Here is a 17,190-nt window from a genome sequence, read left to right on the forward strand (position 1 = left end):
GAAGCCATGAGAGATAGTTTCTTTTGGGCACAGGACTAGCTGGAAAGCAGGCTTGGATTTCTTAATAGGAAACTGGCTGCTGCTCTTTCTTCCTTCTATGTTCAGGGAAACAGAACTATATACGTTCTTTGTAAATAAATAGGATTGCACCAAAGAACAGAACTGACTCCATTATCCATTTCTCCTGCTAACAGAAACAACCCAGGAACACCCTGAACATTGGCTAATCACTCAGGCCACAGGGCGGCAACAGTCCTTTTGGGCCATTTCTGACAGGTGCATGGAGCATTAGTCCGCCCCATTCCCGCTGGCATTCAGTGCCCCGCACAGTGACATCTCCCTTTACGTCAGGCACCTCACTGATGATGCTCAATGACCTCACAATCCAGACACCTGGTTTAAAGCCATCTGCTTGCTCACAGCAGAAACGGGCAGGGCAACGAAAGCCCTGGGTTGGTGTGTTTCTGGGTTGAGGCACCAGGAGCTTTGGAAGGGTGACCGACGCTGGAGTCTTTCTATCCTGACTGATGTGACCACCAGCCCCTTCATGGTAACCCAGCTCCTGTCTCCTTGCTTTTCTGAGATCCCTGGGAACTAGGAAGGGACAAGAGCTTCTCCCAAACCCCCAGTCCACAGAGACTGCTCTGAGACGAAGATTCAAGTCCCAGGAGTGTGCTGTCGTGTGCTCTGCCTGGGCCCCCAGGTATTGTTCTGGTTATAACCTGGGAGCAGCCCACTGGACTGAGTGCTGGGCTGGTGGGAGTGGGACTCAATCTTCGGGGGCAACCAGAAGTGGTCTTTGAAAGTGATTCTCTTTCCAAGGATGGTGGCTGGCCCTGTCTATGCACCAGTTGTGCTTTGCTGGGGCTGTGATTTTTGACCAATCAACCCCCAGCCACACCAGTCTGCCCATAGTGAAATCAGTATAAATGCACTTCTGCTCTAGCTAGTCCTGTCCGGGAAGGGGAGGAAGCTGTATAGACAGAAGGCACCTCTAGAGCAGTATAAGGGGGCTCTCCCCTCTCCTCCTGCTCTCCCCTCTCACCAGCCCAAACCCCATGAGTAGTACAGGCCTCACTGTGTTTAGTGGCTTTACGCGTGCAGGATTTGCTACGAGAGGGTATTTCCCAGTGACCAGCGTCGCCTTCTGTCTGCTCTCCCGGTAGCTCAAAGCACAACAACATCCACACGTTAATTTGTGGCTGGTTTGTTTCCAACACATTTTTATCCAGCCTGTGCACTGAGCACTAGCCATGCAACATTTGAGCAGTAGGCCTCAGTTCTTCTTCAAGTGCTTGCTCACGTCCATTCCGCCGCAGGTGTGCGCTCCCCACGTGCACCGGTGCTGGAAGTTTTTCCCTTAGCAGGATCCATAGGGGACCGGCTCTGGCGCCCTCTGGAATGATGCCTGTATGGCGCGGTATAAGGGACGCCAGCTCCTCCCACCCTCAGTTCCTTCTTACTGCCAGTGACGGTGCTGGAACATTTTCTTGCTTCGGCAAGCCTCCTCTGTCTCAATCCGTTGATACGAACTTTTCCCTGTAAATAGTTAAAAGTGTTATTAGTTTCCCTTAGTTAGTTCATTAGTCCTGGATGGGACTCAGCGTAGGGAGGGGCTAATGTATGGCAGTGACACCGCTCCAGGGACACAAGACAATGGTCCTAGGAGCCTCACTACCAGCACGGGTCACCATCGGGGCGACACTCTCCATCTCACCGGTCGACTCACTCCCACTCTCTGGGCCAGCACCACTCGAGAAGCATGAGATGTCGATCACTGGGCCACCACCACAGCTCTGCCGAATGCCATCCATCTCCAGGAGCTTAGCACGGGGACTTGTCACCCTCAGACAGATCCCCGTTGCAGCTCCAGGATCGGCACCGCCATGACCGGGACAAGCAGTCGGCACCGTCCTGGTTTCCCAGACGAGGTCCCTCTTCTTCAGACTCCGGTACCAAGCAGGAGTCCATACCAGCGGGCCAGGGCCCTGCGCCAGGGGTACCTACGCTACTGTGGCGCTGCCCATTGCATCACAGCCCCAGGACCAGTGGCCTGTCCCATGGTACGCCTGGAATTCTTGGGGGTTCCTGCAGTCCTCGCAAGAGCTCAGGTCGGCCTCAGGGGCCTCGGACAAGCCATCATCCACTGTCTCCCTCCTGCTCCCTGACGCGGAGAGTGCCGGGGAGAAGACCCCTCAGCTCCACCTGGCTTCCACCGAGAAACCAGCCGAGCAGCCTTTGGAGGCAGCAGTGCCTCCGGTGCCCGTTTCCTCCTCGTTCTCATTGGATGAGGCGATTACAGGGGCCCCGCAACTCATCCAGTCCCGCAGGATGATGCTAAGGCCCATCAGGAGCCGCGAAAGAGGGTCGCCTCAAACTTGGGGCTTCATGCTGAGGAGCTGAAGGAACCCTCAGACTCCCTATTCGATGTCCTCAGCTCGGCAGCAGCCTCAGACGAGGCGGAGTCCGCAGCCAGAACAATGGCCTCAGCCATCTCAATGAGGAGGGCATCTTGGCTGCACTCGTCGGGTCTGTCGACGAAGGTCCAATGCCAATGCAGGATCTCCCATTCAATGGCCAAGCTCTGTTTGCAGAACAAACAGACACAAAGCTACACGGGCTAAAGGACTCCCGGGCGATTCTGAGACCCCTGGGCCTCTGCACCCCGGGGCCAGCCAGAAAGCGGTTTAAACCCCAGCAACCCATTCTCTGGGAACCAACCCAGGTCGGAGCCTGCCCGTAGAAAGGGCAGAGGCTATAGACACTGGCAAGATCACCAGCCAGTGCCCTCTGCCCAGTCGAGCTCCACCCTCAACCAACAGGGTGGTAAGCGGGCATTTTGAGGGTGCGACCAAGGGTGACCTACCAGCCTGTTCCCTGGATCCTGCTTCCCCATGCTTCTCCAACTACCTGTCTCCTTTCCTCCCTGCACGGGCCTCTGTAACTTCAGTTCCTGGGTCCTCAATACCATGGTGCAGGGTTATACCCTCCAGTTTCTTTCTGTCCTCCCCTTCCACCTCTCTTCCCTGTCCCTCTTCAGGGACCGTTCTCGCGAGCAACTGCTCACCCAGGAGGTTCAGAGCCTTCTGCAAGTGGGGGCCGTGGAGGAAGTCCCTCAGGAGTACAGGGACAAGGGATTGTACTCTCGGTACTTTCTGATCCCCAAAGCCAAAGGGGGTCTGAGACCCATTCTGGACCTGTGAGACCTCAACAAGTATCTCAAGAAGTTGAAGTTCCACATGGTCTCCTTGGCCTTCATCATTCCCGCCCTGGATCTGGGAGACTGGTACGCCGCCCTCGATTTAAAAGATGCTTACTTCCCCATATCGATATTCCCAGGACATGGGTGATTCCTGCGTTTCACGGTGGGCCCGCCCACTACCAGTTCACAGTGCTCCCGTTCGGCCTGGCTACAGCCCTGAAGGTGTTTACCAAATACATGGCAGTGGTGGCAGCCTGCCTCAGGTGGCGAGGCATCCGGGTTTACCCGTACTTCAATGACTGGCTTATCAAGGGCCGCTCCAGGTCTCAAGTCCAGCGAGACATCTCATGCTGCAGCTCACGTGCCGTGCCCGAAGCCTGTTGATAAACGAGGAAAAATCAACATTAGTCCCAGTACAAAGGATAGAATTCACTGGAGCGGCTCTCGACTCCACCCTTGCCAGAGCATTTCTGCCACAGGACAGGTTCAAGACGATGGCGAGTCTCATTGCCAGCATCTCGGCATATCCACTAACCCCGGCCCGGATCTGCCCCAGGTTGTTGGGCCACATGTGGCGGCCCCCATGTCCAGCCTGCGAGGCTCAGGCTGCGGCCCCTCCAGCGGTGGCTGTCCACAGTCTACACCCTGTCCGGAGATCATCTGGACAAGGTTGTTACGATTGCATCGAAGGTACTTACCTCCCTGCAGTGGTGGACCAATCCGAGGACGTTCCTGGAAGGAGTTCTGTTTGAGAGTCCTCGACCCTCAGTATCTCTGATATCGGATGCCTCTGACCTTGGCTCATCTCAGCACATTGTGGATGCAAGGGACGTAGTCCCCAGAGGAGCTGATATTGCACATAAACATCAGGGAGCTCAGTGAAGTCCGCCTAGCTTGCAGAGTCTTCCTGCCACACCTTTCCAGCCAAAGTGTGCAGGTACTCATGGACAACACAGCCTCAATGTTTTACATCAACAGGCATGGGGGGGCTTGCTCGTCGGCCCTCTGTCGGAAAGCGCTCCGATTGTGGGACTTTTGCGTCCGGCATGACATCCACCTGGAGGTGTTGCAGCTCCCCGGCGTCGAGAATGCGCTGGCGGATTGCCTCGGCAGGTCCTATGTCTCTCCCCACGAGTAGTGACTCCACCCAGAGGTTGTGCAGGTGCTCTTCCGGAGGTGGGGGGCCTATTCGCCACCAGACAGAACAGGAAGTGCCAGCAATTCTGCTCTCTCCAGGGCCTAGGCAGGAACTCCCTCTCTGACACCTTCCTTCTGTCATGGGAGGGGGATCTGATGGACACATTTCCACCAATTCCGCTGGTCAGCAGGATCTGAGCAAAAGTCGGAAGAGACAAGTCAAGAGTCATCATGATAGCCCTGGTGTGGCCGCTCCAGCACTGCTTCAGCCTACTCATGGATCTGGCCGTGGCTCCCCCATGGCCACTGCCCAGCTGTCCAGATCTCCTCTTGCACCCACAGGCAGCTCCTGCACCCAAACCTTCCCTCTCCCCGACCTCACAGCTTGGCTGAACCCAGAGGAAAGGGCCAGCTCGAGCCAGGTACAGCAGGTCCTCTTGGAAAGCAGAAAGCCATCCACCAGAGCGACTTGCCTGGCAAAATGGAAGCGGTTTCCCTGCTGGGTGGAGGAGTGTGGCATCTCCCCAACGTGGTTGCCTGTGCAGTCCATCCTCGATTACCTGCTCCACCTTAAGCAGCAAGGTCTTTCCTCCATCAAGGTGCTCTTAGCAGCCATGTCGGCTTTCCACCGCAGGTCCAGGCAAATCGGTGTCTCATACGACATGTCCATCTGGTTCCTCAAAGGACTAGAGCAGCTCTTCCCACCGGTTCGGCACCCGATTCTGCAATGGGACCTCAACCTCGTCCTCTCGAGGCTCATGGGGCCTCCCTTTGAGCCACTGACCTCCTGCCCCTTGTCGCATTTGTAGGAAGGTAGCTTTTTTTGTAGCCATTACCTCAGTGAGGCAAGTCTCCGAGATTAAAGCCCTCACCTCGGAGCCCCTGTACACAGTTTTCTACAAGGACATGTGTAACGATGCTGCTTTTGGTGGATACTTCTGAGAGTATCAATTCAGGACAAATTGCTTAGAGCAGGGCAGGTACAGTCCAAAGCTGGGGTTTCTCCACTTCTAAGGCACACCAAACCAGCCAGCCAGAGAGGACTTTGGTTTTACCCCACTGGCTAACCATAAGTCATACAAGCAATTCCCTTAGACACTCCAGTTTCCCAGTATCTCCACCAGTGCCACTCGTTATGGGGACGAATGGTTATGAAAACCAATACCCCAGTAAAAGAAAAAAGGTTCTCCCAACCCCAAAGGTCCAAGCCCCAGACCTCCGCCAATATACCAGTCAGATCTTACCCACAAATCATGCTGTTGCCAATCCTTTAACATCTAAAGGTTTATTCATAAAGGAAAAAGACAGAGACGAGAGCTAGAATGGGTTAAATGGAATCAATTACGTACAGTAATGACAAAGTTCTTGGTTCAGGCTTGTAGCAGTGACGGAATAAACTGCAGGTTCAAATCAAGAGTACATCCCCCGCTGGGATGGGTCATTCAGTCCTTTGTTCAGAGCTTCAGTTTGTAGCAAGTTTCCTCCAGAGGTAAGAAGCAGGACTGAAGACAAGATGGAGGAGCTGCAGCAGCCTTCTACAGTCTCTTGCCATGTGGCCTCCGCTTTCTTTGTTTCAAAGACAAGCTGTCCAGCACATGGCCTGGAAAAACCTCAGAGTTCTGTCCATAGGCAGGTCCCTGCACACCTGGCTGAGTCACAAGGTGTGTCTGCCTTCTCTCAATGGGTCAGTTGTGCAGCTGATGGTCCTTAATGGGCCGTCAAGCAGGCTAGGCAGTGCTGATACCAAACTGTCTGGGGTGTCATCCAGAAGCATAGCACAAGTTTCAAATACAGACGGTATAGAGCCAATACTTACAATTTTAAATACAAAAATGATACATGCACACAGATAGCATAATCATAACCAGGAAACCATAACCTTGTCTTAGACACCTTATTTTACCCCCTTTATAAGATTTGGTGCCACTACAGGACCTTTGTTGCAACAATGATCTATATGGTCCCAGTTTGTGTCAATAACATCACAACATGGTCCAGCTGTGACCCCACTCGGCGTTCCGGCCTGTTGTGGTGTCTCACTTCCACGTTAACTGGGATATCTTTCTCCCAGTTCTCTGTCCAAAGCCGCACTCCACTGCAGAGGAGAGGCGGCTGCACACCTTAGATGTCCAGCACGCTCTGGCCTTCTACCTGGAGCGCTCCAAGGCCTCCGCAAGTCGACCCAACTCTTTATTGTGGCTGCGGACAGGATGAAAGGCCCACCGGTGTCCTCGCAGAGGATCTCTAACTGGATCATATTGTGCATCCAGACACATTATGAGTTGGCAGGGACTGAGCCACCGCCTATACTAAAGGCCCACGTGACCAGGGCACAAGCGTCCTCAGCGGCTTTCCTACCGCACGTCCCCATCCGAGACATCTGCAGGGCCGCCACGTGATCATCAGTACACACGTTTACGACGCATTACCCCATTACCCAGCAGGCCAGAGACGACGCTGGCTTTGGCAGAGCTGTGTTGCAATTGACACGTCTATGAACTCCAACCCGCCTCAGGTGGCACTGCTGGGGAGTAACCTACAATGGAATGGACTCAAAGACGGCTGCCCTGGGCAGCACAGCATGGGAGGAGGTGAGCAGCCCTCAGTCGTGATAGAACAGGTTAAGGACTATTTAGAAAAGCTGGACGTGCACAAGTCCATGGGTCCAGATCTAATGCATCCAAGGGTGCTGAGGGGGTTGGCTGATGTGATTGCAGAGCCATTGGCCATTATCTTTGAAAACTCATGGCAATCGGGGGAGGTCTCGGACAACTGGAAAAAGGAAAATATAGTGCCCAGATTTTGAAAAGGGAAGAAAGAGAACCTGGGGAACTACAGACCAGTCAGCCTCACTTCAGTCTCCAACAAAATCATGGAGCAGGTCCTCGAAGAATCCATTTTGAAGCACTTGGAGGAGAGGAAGGGGATCAGGCAGTCAACATGGATTCACCAAGGGCAAGTCATGCCTGACCAACCTGATTGCCTTCTATGATAAGATAACTGGCACTGTGGATATGGGGAAAGTGGTGGATGTGATGTATCTTGACTTTAGCAAAACTTTTGATACAGTCTCACAGTATTCTTGCCAGCAAGTTAAAAAAGCATGGATTGGATGAATGGACTATAAGGTGGATAGAAAGCTGGCTAGATTGTTGGGCTCAGTGGGTAGTGATCAACGGCTCGATGTCTAGTTGTCAGCTGGTATCAAGCGGAATGCCCCAAGGGTTGGTCCTGCGGCCGGTTTTGTTCAGCATCTTCATTAATGATCTAGATGATGGGATTAATTGCACCCTCAGCAAGTTTGCAGATGACACTAAGCTGGGGGGAGAAGTAGATACGCTGGAGGGTAGGAATAGGGTCCAGAGTGACCTAGACAAATTGGAGGATTGGGCCAAAAGAAATCTGATGAGGTTCAACAAGGACAAGTGCAGAGTTCTTCACTTAAGAAGGAAGAATCCCATGCACCGCTACAGACTAGGGACCAACTGGCTAAGCAGCAGTTCTGCAGAAAAGGACCTGGGGATTACAGTGGAGGAGAAGCTGGATATGAGTCAGCAGTGTGCCCTTGTTGCCAAGAAGGCCAACTGCGTATTGGGCTGCATTAGTAGGATCCATTGCCTGCAGATCAAGGGAAGTGTTTATTCCCCTCTGTTCAGCACTGGTGAGGCCACACCTGGAGTATTGTGTCCAGTTTTGGCCCCCCCATCCCACTACAAAAGGGATGTGGACAAATTGGAGAGAGTCCAGCGGAGGGCAACGAAAATGATTAGGGGACTGGAACGCATGACTTATAAGGAGAGGCTGAGGGAACTGGGATTGTTTAGTCTGCGGAAGAGAAGAATGAGGGGGGATTTGATAGCTGCTTTCAATTACCTGAAAGGGGGTTCCAAAGAGGATGGATCTAGACTCTTCTCAGTGGTAGCAGATGACAGAACAAGGAGTAATGGTCTCAAGTTGCAGTGGGGGAGGTTTAGGTTGGATATTAGGGAAAAAAATTTCACTAGGAGGGTGGTGAAACACGGGAATGCGTTACCTAGGGAGGTGGTGGAATCTCCGTCCTTAGAGGTTTTTAAGACCCAGTTTGACAAAGCCCTGGATGGGATGATTTAGTGGGTGTTGGTCCTGCTTTGAGGAGGGGGCTGGACTAGATGACCTCCTGAGGTCTCTTCCAACCCTAATATTCTATGAAGAAAAAAAACACAGTTTCGTAACTGTTGTTCTTTGAGATGTGTTGCTGATGTCCATTCCACAACCCGCCCTCCTTCCCCACTGTCAGAGCTTCCAGCAAGAAGGAACTGAGGGTGCGGGGAGCCGGCAGCGCCCCTTATACCTCACCATATGGGCACCACTCCAGAGGGCACCAGAGCTGGTCCCCTACAGATATCACTGAGGGAAAAACTTCCGGCACTGGTGTATGTGGCGAACACACACACCTACAATGGAATGGCATGAGCAAGCACTTGAAGAACACCAGTTACAAAACAGGTTAACTGTCTTTTAGTCCCGAACAGGACTTAGCCCAGGGATGGGGCATGGCCTGGTCCCTGGGCTTCAAACCTTGTGACTGTTGCAAGAAACCCATGCCAGTCCATGATCCCCAGAGAAGCTGTTGGAAGTTCTTAGGGGAAACCCACGTTAGCCACAAGTGTCACATTTGCAAGAGCTTCAGACTGCGGAACAAAAAGGAGCGGGACAGTTGTCTCAGAGCACTCCTTATGGAGTCGTCCCTTACACTGGCCTCAGAGCCGACCAGATCAGACTCTACTCCCAGCACTGCGGCCTCAGTGCGGAGTGAGCTGCCATCACTGGCCTCAGACCGGCACCGATCCACATCCCTGGTACCCGCTAAAAAGCAAAGAGAGGCTGGGAGGGGGCGTTCTTCTACATCCCGTAAAGGGGAGGAGAGGGCCGGAGGAGAGCAAAGATCCATGAGGCACAGCTCTTCCCCTCCGGACGGCGGTCAGGCTCCGACTCCCGCTGAGCAGTCGAGCCCACTCCAAGACCTGCCCGCTACCCCGGGAAGTGGCAAAGGCACTCAGCACCTGGTGATGCCATCCATGCCGGAAGCTTTTCAGGCCACTAAGGAGATACTGTCCCTTCCAGTGCCATCCACACGGGCTGCTGAGGTGCCCTGTTGGAGGGATAAACCTGCCTTGGGACCTTTTTAACGGTCCCCATCAGTGCAGCACTGCTCCTCGCCACAGGGGGTGCCCCATCAGTGCCCACCTGAGCAGCGCCACCAGATGCGGGTCGGCTTGCCTGCCAGAGTTCCCGGTGTCTGTCCCCGGACTCCAGGCAGCGTTCCTCAGGCTTCATCACTCATGGGCTGGCACAGACCTGCAGAGGTGCATCCTTAGTCCCCGGAGTCCTGATGCCAGGAACACCTGAGCCATTCTCCCAGCTCACGGCACCACTCCGAAGGGTTCAGACATCGGTTCCCAGAGCCCCGTCACCAACTGCTGCTACGGTTCACCGCGGGCATGTCGACGGTCTCCGACACGTCTGTCTACTCACTCACGTTCCCGCTCCCGCTTGACGGAGTGACATCGCTTGTTAAGCGTAAGGCGTCGATCCCTGGGGTACCAATGCCGATCCGCCAAACACTGCTGCCAGTCACCAGGATCATGGCACCGAGAGCCATCGCCCTCATACAGGTCCTCAATGGAGAGCCGTGGCCAGAGCCGACGGGCTCGAGGTAGACAGGCAGCCTTGGCACCATCCTGGTCCCCCAGACGTGTGTCCCCCTCCTTGGGCTCCGACAGCGAGGAGGAGATCCTGCCTGCGGGCCAGGGTCACCCGCTGGGGGCCCTGGTATTCCCTGCTGGGCCACCAGTGGCAGCATGGCCCAGGGCCAGTGGCCTGCCCCCTGGCCAGTCTGGAACCCCTGGGGATTTCCCCAACCATCACAGGGGCACAGGTCGGCCTTGGGAGTATCCGACAAATGGTCGGGAACAGTCTCCCACCCACCCCCTGATTCGGACGCGGAGTCAGAGTAGGCTCTCCAGGATCAGCCAGCCTCGGCTGAGGCTCCCATGGCAGAAGCAGCAGAATTGGCAGACCTGCCTGTACCTGCCTCTTCGTCGTCTTCGCCTTATGAGGTGATAGCGGGGGCCCTCTCACCCAGTTTCCCAGAACAATGCCAAGGCTCACCAGGAGCTCCTGAAGAGGGTTGCCTCAAACCTGGGGCTGGAAGCCAAGGAGCTGGCAGAGCCCTCAGACTCCCTGTTTGATGTACTGAGTGTGGGAGCCCCCACCAAGGTGGCATTGCCAGTGCACAAGGGAGTGGTGAAAAATCACTAGACCCTGTGGTAGACACCCTCCTCCTGCACCCACATCTCCAAGCGGGCAGAGCGAAAATACTACGTCCCCGCTAAGGGGTATGAGTCTCTATACCCACCTTCGCCCAAGCTCACTGGTTGTGTCAGCGGCCAATGAGCATGACAGACCAGGCCAACCGGCGAAAAATGCCTAAGAACAAGGAGGCAAGGAAGTTAGATCTCTTTGGTAGAAAAATTTATTCTTCATCCAGTATCCAGCTGAGAGTGGCCAACTATCAGGCCTTGCTTGGCCGTTATGACTTTAATATTTGGCAGTCCATGGCCAAATTCTCAGATTCACTACCAGAGGAACCCAGGAAGGAATTCCTGGCTATCCTCGATGAGGGCAGGGCGGTGGCCAGGGCAGCCCTCTAAGCGGCCTCAGATACGTCAGACTCTGTGGCCCAAACCATAGCCTCAGCCATTTTGATGAGGCAGGTGTCCTGGTCGCAGTCGTCAGGCCTTTCGACAGAGGTTCAACAGTCCATCCAGGACCTCACATTCGATGGCCTGGCACTGTTTTCCGAACAAACAGACAATAAATTGCATGGCCTCAAAGGAGCCAACCCTGGTCAGAGCCATTTCGTAAAAAGGGAAAGGGCTATAAGTGCCGGCAAGGCCACCAGCGGGCATCCTCTGCTCACTCAAGCTCCATCTGTAACCAACCAGGTGGGAAGCAGGCATTTTGAGGGTACACTCGAGGGCGACCTTCCAGTCTGTGTCCTGGATCCTGCTTCCTTGTTGTTTTCCAACCGTCTGTCCTCCTTCCTCTGTGCCTGGGCCTCTATAACATCTGACCGATGGGTCCTCAGCACAGTACCAGGGGGATATACCCTCCAGTTTATTTCTATCCCCCTTCCTGTGCCTCTTCAGGGACCCTTCTCACAAGCATCTGCTTGCTCAGGAGGTGCAGAGCCTTCTGTGGGTGGGAGCTGTGGAGGAAGTCCTGCTGCATTTGAGAGGGAAAGAGTTTTACTCCCGCTATTATTTTTTCCCAAAGGTCAAAGGGGTCTATGGCCCATCCTCGACCTGCGGAGCCTCAACAGGTAGCTCAAGAAGTTGAAGTTTCACATGGTCTCCTTGACCTCCATCATTCCTTCCCTGGATTTGGGAGACTGGTATGCTGCCCTCGATTTGAAAGACACTTACTTTCACATATTGATATTCCACAATCAGACGTTTCCTGCATTTCGTATTTGGGACCGCTCACTACCATTTTGCAGTGCTCTCTTTTGGCCTAGTAACAGCGCCAAGAGTGTTTACGAAATGCATGTTGGTGGTGACGGTCAACCTCAGGCGTCGGGGTATCCAGATTTACCAGTACCTTGTGACTGGCTTTCAAGGGCTGCTTTAGGGTCCAGGTCAACATTAATCCCAGTCCAGTGGATAGAGTTTATTGGGGCGGTACTCAACTCTACCCGAGCCAGAGCATTCCTGTCAGAGGCCAGGTTCAGGGCAATGTCAGATCTGATTGCCAGCGTTACTGCACATCCGCTCACCATGGCCTGGGTCTATCTGACTATTGGGTCACATGGCAGCATGCATGCATGCTGCGCCCCCTTCAGATGTGGATGGTATCAGTGTACTCCCTGGCCAGCCATCACCTAGACAAAGTCATCACGATCCCTCCGAGGGTACTTACCTCTCTGCAGTGGTGGTCCGACCCAAGGTTGGTGTTGGAAGGAGTGCCGTTTGCGAGCCTGCAACCCACGGTCTCCCTGATATCGGATGTGTCCAAACCTCGGTTGGTGAGCACATCGGTTGGTGAGCTGCGGACTCAAGGGTTATGGTCTCGAGAGGAGCTTGTGTTACATATAAACGTCAGGAAGCTCAGGGCCATCCATCTTGCCTGCAGTGTCTTCCTTCCCCAGCTGTCCAGTTGGGTAGTGCAGGTCTTGACGGACGACATGACCTCCATGTTCTATGTCAACAGGCGGCGGGAGCGCGCTCATTGGCTCTCTGCCAGGATGCCGTCCACCTGTGAGACTTTGGCATTCAGCATGCGATCTACGTGGAAGCCTTGCATCTTCCCAGCATCCGGAACACACTGGTAAATTGCCTCAGCAGGTCCTTCTTCTCTCACACGAGTGGTCACTCCACTTGGAGGTCATCAGGGCCCTCTTCCAGAATTGGGAACCTGTTTGCCACCAGACAGAACAGAAAGAGTCATCAGTTCTGCTGTCTCCAAGGCTTTGGCAGAGGCTCCCTTTCCAATGCTTTTCTCCTGTCATGGCTGGGAGACCTGATGTACGCCTTCCCGCCAATTCGGCTTATCAGCAAAGTCCTTTCAAAAACCAAGAGGGACAAGGCACAAGTCATTATGATCGCCCCGTCGTGGCCACGCCAGCACTGGTTTGGCATGCTTATGGACCTGGCTGTGGCAGCCTCATGACCACTGCCCAGCCAACCGGACCTACTCTTGCAGGATCACGGTCGGGTCCTGAACCCAAACCTCACCTCTCTACTGCTCATGGCTTGGATGCTGCATTGCTGACTCTGGAGGAACAGGCCCGCTCTAGTCAGGTACAGCAGGTTCTCTTGGAAAACAGCCCTCCACCAGAGTGACTTACCTGGCAAAGTGGAAGCTTTTTTCCTGCTGGGTGTCTGAGTGCAACATCTCCCCGACCCGGTCGTCTCTGCAGTCCATCCTGGATTACCTGCTTCACTTAAAGCACTGGGGCTTGCCTTCTTTTCGATCAAGATGCACTTGGCAGCCATATCTGCCTTCCCTCCTCACATCCAGGGTAAATTGGTATTCTTGCAGGAGATGTCAATCAGGTTCCTGAAGGGCCTTGAACGTCTTTCCACCGATCTGGGACCCAGTCTCCCAATGAGACCTCAACCTAGTCCTCTACAGGCTCACGGGTTCCCTCTTTCTTGGTCCCTTTCCCATCTGTTGTGGAAGGTTGCATTCCTTGTAGCGATTACCTCGGCAAGGCATGTATCCGAGATCAAAGCCTTCACTTCGGAGCCACCATACACGGTAATCTACAAAGACAAGATCCAGCTGCAGCCCCATCTGGCTTTCCTGCCTAAGATGGTGTCGCATTTCCATGTCAACCAAGATATCTTCCTCACGGTGCTCTGTCCGAATCCTCACTCTACCAATGAGGAGAGGCGGCTGCACGCTCTGGATGTCCAGCACGCCCTGCGTTCTATCTGGAGCACACCAAGCCCTTCCGCAGATCAACCCAGCTCTTTATCGTGACATCTGACAGGATGAAGGGCCTTCCAGTGTCCTCTCAGAGGATTTCAAATTGGATCACCACCTGCGTCCGTACTTGTAATGATTGGCACAGGCTGTGTCTCCACCGATAGTGAAGACTTACTCGACTAGGGCTCAGGCGTCTTCGGCTGCCTTCCTGGCGCATGTCCCTATCCAGGACTTGCTGGGCCATGATGTGGTCTTCAGTACACACGTTCATGACACATTACGACATCACCCAGCAAGCCAGAAATGACGCTGGCTTTGCCAGAGCTGTGTTGCAATCAACATGTCCATGAACTCCAACCCGGCTCCGGTGGCACTGCTTGGGAGTCACCTACAATGGAATGGCCCAGGGTTGCCAACTTTCTACTCAAACAAAACCGAATACCCTTCCCCGCCCCCTGCCCCACTCCTCCTCTGAGGCCCTTCCCCTTCTCTGAGGTCCCGCCCCCAGTTCACTCCCTCTGTCGCTTGTTCTCCCCACCCTCACTCACTCGCTCATTTACGTTGGGGTACAGGAGGGGGTGCGGGCTCCGGCTGAGGGTATGGACTCGGGTGGGGCCAGGGATGAGGGGTTTGGGGTGCAGGAGGGGGCTCCAAGCTGGGGGGTGGAGCTGGGGGGTTTGGAGTATGGGAGAGGGCTCCAGCTGAGGTAGGGGCTTGGGGTGTGGGAGGGGGTATGGGCTCTGGTCTGGGGGTTCAGGTTCCAGGGTGGGGCCAGAAATGATGGGTTCAGGGTGCATAAGGGGGCTCCGGGCTGGGGGTTGGGGTGCGGGCTCCAGCTGGTAGTGCGGGCTGTGGGGTGGGGCTGGGGATGAGGGGTTTGGGGTGCAGGAGGGTGCTCCATGCTGGGATCAAGGGGTTCAGAGGGTGGGAGGGGGATGAGGGCTGGGGCAGGGGTTGGGGTCTGGGAGGGGGTCAGGGGTGCAGGCTCCAGGCGGCGCTTACCTCAAGCAGCTCCTGGAAGCAGTGGCATGTCATTCCTCCAGCTCCTACGTGGAGGCATGGCCAGGTGGTTGCAGGCGTCACCCTCGCAGTTCCCATTGGCCATGGCTCCCAGCCAATGAGATCTGCGGAGGTGGTGCTTGGGGCAGGGGCAGGAGCAGTGCATGGAGCCCCCTGGCTGCCCCTATGCCTAGGAGCTGGAAGCGGGGACATGCCAGCCACTTCCTTGAGCTGCGCGGAGCCAGGTAGGGAGCCTGCCTTAGCCCCGCTGCGCCGCCGACTGGACTTGTAATGGCTTGGTCAGCGGTGCTGACCGGAGCCGCCAGAGTCCCTTTTCAACCGGGCGTTCCAGTTGAAAACCGGACACCTGGCAACCCCAGAATGGACATGAGTAAGCACTCGAAGAAGAAGATACAGTTACACCCTTTCATAACTGTTGTTCTTTGAGATGTGTTGGTCATATCCATTCCATGACCTGCCCTCCTGCCGCTCCATCGGAGTTCCTTCCGGCAAGAAGGAGCTGAGCGAGGGGGGAGTCGGCGGCACCCTTTATACCGGTGCATACACGCACCACTCCAGACGGCATTAGACCTGGTCCCCTGTGGATACCACTGAGGGAAAAACTTCCAGCACCGATGCATGCAGCGAGCGCACACACACCTACCATGGAATGGACATGAACAACACATCTCAGAGAACAACAGTTATGAAAGGTAACCGTCTTTTGTGACTGGTCAGATAAGTCACATGCTGTGGGAACTTTCCTGGCTTATACACTACCCTGGTGAAGTGGGCTAGCGAAAGGATCTGAGTCCTCGCTCCCTCTTCCTTTACCCAGAGCCCTGGTTGACTCGAGGGCTCCCCTTCCACTCTCCTGTGCAGCAGAGTCCTCGTAACCCAAACAAGGCTGGGCCCAGGATTCCTGGGGGGCTCGACCCCCACCTTGTTGTGGTCACTTGGGATAGGGGCTAGGGTGTCCCCACTCCACTCTGGATGCTTGCCTGACCCACTGATCATTGCATACAGCGCAAAGCAAATACAATTTATTAAACAGCAACCGATTTAAAAATAAGGAAAAAATGGGAAAGGTGAAAGGAAAACCCGTCACCCCGCTCTGTGACCTGGGGATGCCACAACCAGCGTCTCTGGCACGTCGGGGCAGTTCAGTCTGTTCCTCACACGTCCCAGGCCCCTGCCCAGGCCCTGGCCGTGCTGCAGGGATGCTGCGGGTCGGACACTCGCTCTGGCGGTGGCCACACGCCCTCAGCTCTGGGTGGCAGGACCCTTCTTCCCAATGTCAGCCTCCTCCCCCATGCCGTTGGGGTACGGTCGTCCCTCCCCCCAGGTCTGGCCTGCAGGGCCCCTTGCATTGGGCCCGCTGCCCAGGGTCCCCCTCGCCCTCCCCAGCTGCTCCCTGCACCCGGCTCCGGACGGCTCCAGCCCCAGCCCTGCTGCTGCTGCTCTGCCCCCCTCCCCCTGGGCTGCTTCTCTGGCCCCTCTGGCTCTGATTATTGCACGTCTGCGCCCAGCACCGGTCTGCTCCCTGGGCTGCTTCCTGCCGGCGCGGCCCTGCTCCCCAGCTCAGCTCGGGCCCCTGCTCTCCCCTGAGCTCGGCCCCACTCGGTCTGACCCAGGCCATTCCAGCTCCCATGGACGAGGGGACCCCCCTGGCCTCCTGACGCCCTCATTGGCCTGCCCGCCCTGTCAATCAGGCTGACCGGGAGCGTTGGCCTCTCCCCATTGCCCCTGGGGACTGTCAGTCTCAGGGTCCTGATGCCCCATCCACCCTTCCCCTTTCTTTTGGGACTGGGAGCGAGCAACCCAACCCCCCGCCCCCCGAGCGTTAATGAGGGGCCAACAGCCCCCTGACAGTGATTTAACAAGTGTTAATTTACGTTTTGAGAGTGCTAGGCATTGTGCGGCCCTATGCCCTGCCCTGAAGAGCTCACAGCCTAACACAACAAGCATGAGCCGAAGAGAGAAACGGAGCTAATGTACCTTTCGAACTCGATCTCCGGTATCCCCGCCGGCCAGCCGTGCCCCCAGGGCCGCCAGATTCCTTGCAGGGGCTGCAGCATGGCTGGCGCTGACACGGGAAGTCAGTGGTCTCAAGGCAGCGCTGTTGGAGTGGGGACGAGGCCAACGTCGTGAGCAAGGAGGGGTCGGAGCTCGGAAGGTTTAGATAGTGAGGCCAAGAGGAGGAGTGGGAAAGCAGGGACCTGGCAAAGGGATTAAGAGGGTGGCCTGGTCCTGGCGGCTCTCATCTGCACCTGATGGGCGGAGGGACACGCTGGCAAGCCTTTGGCAGCATTTTCATCCCAAGCCGCGTCCTGGCTGTTCTCTGTCAAAGGGCACCGGAAAGTAGGGAGACGCCTCCTGGT

General features: G+C 55.4%; 1 long non-coding RNA gene across 1 annotated transcript; it reads left to right on the top strand.

Moving 5' to 3' along the window:
- Positions 1-1,150: 1,150 nt before the first annotated feature.
- Positions 1,151-16,472, top strand: LOC122463352. Its single transcript, XR_006286618.1, has 3 exons — positions 1,151-1,162; positions 2,107-2,111; positions 16,390-16,472. It is a non-coding gene; the product is annotated as an uncharacterized LOC122463352 (long non-coding RNA).
- Positions 16,473-17,190: the final 718 nt, after the last annotated feature.

This window comes from Chelonia mydas, chromosome 19 (genome assembly GCF_015237465.2).
Source record: "Chelonia mydas isolate rCheMyd1 chromosome 19, rCheMyd1.pri.v2, whole genome shotgun sequence".
In the NCBI taxonomy this organism is placed as follows: Eukaryota; Metazoa; Chordata; order Testudines; family Cheloniidae; genus Chelonia; species Chelonia mydas.